At 35.2% G+C, this 3,624-nt stretch overlaps 1 pseudogene; it reads right to left on the reverse strand.

The window, feature by feature from the left end:
* Window positions 1-710: 710 nt before the first annotated feature.
* LOC143568458 (secreted RxLR effector protein 161 pseudogene) lies at window positions 711-1,163 on the reverse strand (annotated as a pseudogene).
* Window positions 1,164-3,624: the final 2,461 nt, after the last annotated feature.

Genomic DNA, 3,624 nt, shown 5'->3' on the forward strand with positions numbered 1-3,624 from the left:
CCGTACGTTTATTTTTACTGCCGATGAATAGTAAACTTTATTAAATTATGCTGTATGAGTGTATGTAATTAAAGATGCATACTTATTTTTAGTTAGTACAAAATATAATTAAAAAAACCTCGAATATATAAACATTATCGTTCAAAATCTTACTACAAATTTTATGATTAATACATATTTGTTAAATGAACGTGAGGGTGACCTTTGTTGGAATATGGCAACCGAGAACAACCAAGGCGGATTACTCATAGAACTACAATATTTTTCATTAAACATAAATCTCCTTATATAGGAGAGGAAACCCAAACCGACTCAAACAAGGAAATAAAACTTAACCCTATCAAACTTCTAAACAAGATAAATATAAAACTAATTTAAAAAACTAAACAAGATCATCCCTAAATAACATAAACTTTGAATTAATATTTCAACACCCCCACTTAATTCAAAGTCTCTTAACACCCAGCAAACTTCTTAGATGGCAAAATTGCTCACTTCCCAAAGCCTTTGTAAGAACATTTGCCACTTGATCTTCTCTGTAGCATGACAAGATTTCCACTTGCTTTGTTCAACCAAACTCTTTATGTAATGATACTTTATATCTATATGTTTGCTTCTGTTATGCAATGCAGCATTTTTAGAGAGAAACACAACAGATTGATTATCACAGAATATAGGGGTTGGTACCTCTTGTTCATACCCTAATTCTTTTAGCAATTCCTTAACCATACTGCCTGACATCCTGCCGCAGTTGTTGCCACATATTCGGCTTCGGTCGAAGACAAGGCTACAATTGGTTGTTTCTTTGAACTCCAAGACACTGCTCCGGAACCTAAAGAAAACACATTCGCTGAGATACTCTTTCTATCTTCTACAGAACTTGCCCAATCACTATCTGTGTACCCGTCCAATGTTATCTCCTTTCCATATTCATACCACAAACCGTAATCTATTGTCCCAGCTACATACCTGAGAATTCGTTTTGCTGCACCTAGATGACATGTTGTGGGATTTTGCATGTACCTTGAGATCAAACTTACTGCATATGCAAGGCCAGGCCTCGTATGTGAAAGATATAATAACCCTCCAACAAGACTTCTGAAGACACGGGCATCAGCTAGTTCATCGACTACATCAACTTTAAATTTTTCTCCACAATTCATAGGAGTACAGAGGACTTACAGTTCTTCATTCCAAACCTTTTTAGCAGATCCCCAGCATACTTCCTTTGTGATACAAAAATACCATCAGCCATTTTTAATACTTCTAACCCAAGAAAATATGTCTTCTAGATCAGACATCTCAAACTCCTTTTGCATCAAGGTTTTGAACTCCAACAATAATTCCTTCGATGAACTTGTATAAATTATGTCATCAACATATAGACATACAATTATAATATCTTTATTGGCTTTCTTCACATACACAGTTGGTTCACTTTGAGTTCTGAAGTACCTTTGTTCTTGTAGATATTTGTCAATTCGTTAATACCACGCACGCGGGGCTTGCTTTAAACCATATAATGCCTTGTGTAATTGTACACCTTTTCTTCTTGATCTTCAATCTCAAACCCTGGGGGTTGAATGACATATACCTCTTCTTGAAGGGGGCCATTAAGAAAGGCTGACTTCACATCAAGTTGTTGGATGTTCCAGCCTTGCTGAGCTGCAATAGATAGTATAACTCTAATTGTTTAGAACCGGGCTACAGGTGAAAAAGTTTCTTCGAGTCAATTCCATACTCTTGCGAATACCCTTTAGCAACCAAACGTGCCTTGTACTTCTGAATCTTTCCATCAGCTCCAACTTTTATTTTATAAACCAACTTCATGTTGGAATACCGTATGCCCGAGACACATCATTAGGTTAATGTGGCTAGCCGTGTTTGATCCAAGTTGGGTCATACCCAATAACGAGTTAGACACACACCAATTATGTATTTGTTGAGATATGATCTATAAAACAAATACAGAACACAACACATTCAGAAATCGGGTTTCTGAATAATTACTTGAAAGTGTTAAATAAATTAATTGGTTAATTTATTTATTCAAATAATTATTATTGGAATGATTATTTAAACATGTGTTCTTTTATAAAATGGTTTATAAAAGATGGGATGTTTATATATTTTATAAGGTATAAAATATATATTATTTAGACATGTATGCCTTACACCCCATACACTTGGTCAAAGTTGGTAAGAACTTGATGGAGGTTGAGTAACTTTTACTTGACCAAAAACCTAACTTAAGATATGAATGAGATATGATCTCATTTATATAAAGATCAACATACTTTCAAGATATAAGAAGTAACCACAACTCTCTCTTTCCCTCTAGCTTTTGGTTCGGCCGAAGTCAAGAAACAAAAGAGGTTCGAGTCTCGGTTTCTCGTGTTCAAGCTTCCTAACATAGCTCGGTGTGTGTTGGAGGCTCGGGGTATCTTCCGTTTGAGGATTTTCCCTTTGAAAGTCTAGCATCAACATCATCATCTTCTTCAACCATCAACTACATCTCTTAAGGAGTTAAGAATGTAAGTTTTACAAGCTTTGATAGTTTAGTTTTTCCGTATTATTTGATCCTTAGTCTCGGGTTTCTAATCTTAAGATTAATGGTAATCTTGAAACAAGAATAAAGGGTTATTCATAGATTAACACACATATGAACTTGTAATATATATATGGATATATGTACATAAAGTTTATAGATAATCACGCTTCTGCCTTTAATGACTAGTTAAATGATTAACTAAGTCTAAAATATCCATAGAAACCCAACAATTGGTATCAGAGCCGGGATACGGGAAACTAAGCTTCGGGTTTTCGGTTTTATATTTACCCCTTGAAAGATTTTATACAAAAAATTAACATGCATGATTTTTTTTGTATTTAATCTTGTTATATTTTTGGCTTTGTTCAAGAAAAAAAAAATAAATAAATAAATAAAACCGAGCTATTGGGCCGAAGCCCACTTCTTTTGGTTAATGGGTTAACCGAAAAAGGGGAAGAAAGTTAAATGGGCCGAAGCCCATGAGACTTTCTTATGGGCCGAAGCCCAAGAACAAGTTATTGGGTCAAGCCCAAATGGGTTGGGCTAGGCCCGATAAGGTCAAGGGGTTTTGGAACGGGATCCTAAAACATAACGGGTTATGTTTGTTATTTATTAAAACTAGACCGAGCCGTAGATCAAAATGGATGTTTGTTTGTGGTTGATGATTGTAATTGTAATTAATTATTCAAGTTTCGGTTTGTAATAATTAATTAGGGGCAGTTTTGTAATTTTGTAATTATTTATTCATATGGGTATGTAATAAATAGATTATTTGTAATATCTTTATTTTATAGAATTAAAAATGTATTAGGACATTTGGTTTTGTAAAATTAAAGAAGATTGCAAAATTGGAAGTTTGGGCCTTATTGGGCCGGGTATGGTGATAATGGGCCTCACAAGCCCATTAAGGGGATTCAAGCCCAAAAGGACCTAAGCCCACCAATTGAGCCCAAATGGAAGCTTATGGAAGCTAAGGCCCAAGTTCAAGCCCAATGGATTACAACGGGGTTGAAGAAGATGTTTGACGCATTTGGATGCGGGATCAAGTGGGAGCTACAACATCCATGTGTCGT

Source organism: Bidens hawaiensis, unplaced genomic scaffold, assembly GCF_021521415.1.
Source record: "Bidens hawaiensis isolate Kalapana, Puna unplaced genomic scaffold, B.hawaiensis_p1.1 tig00023992_1, whole genome shotgun sequence".
NCBI classification, from domain to species: domain Eukaryota; kingdom Viridiplantae; phylum Streptophyta; class Magnoliopsida; order Asterales; family Asteraceae; genus Bidens; species Bidens hawaiensis.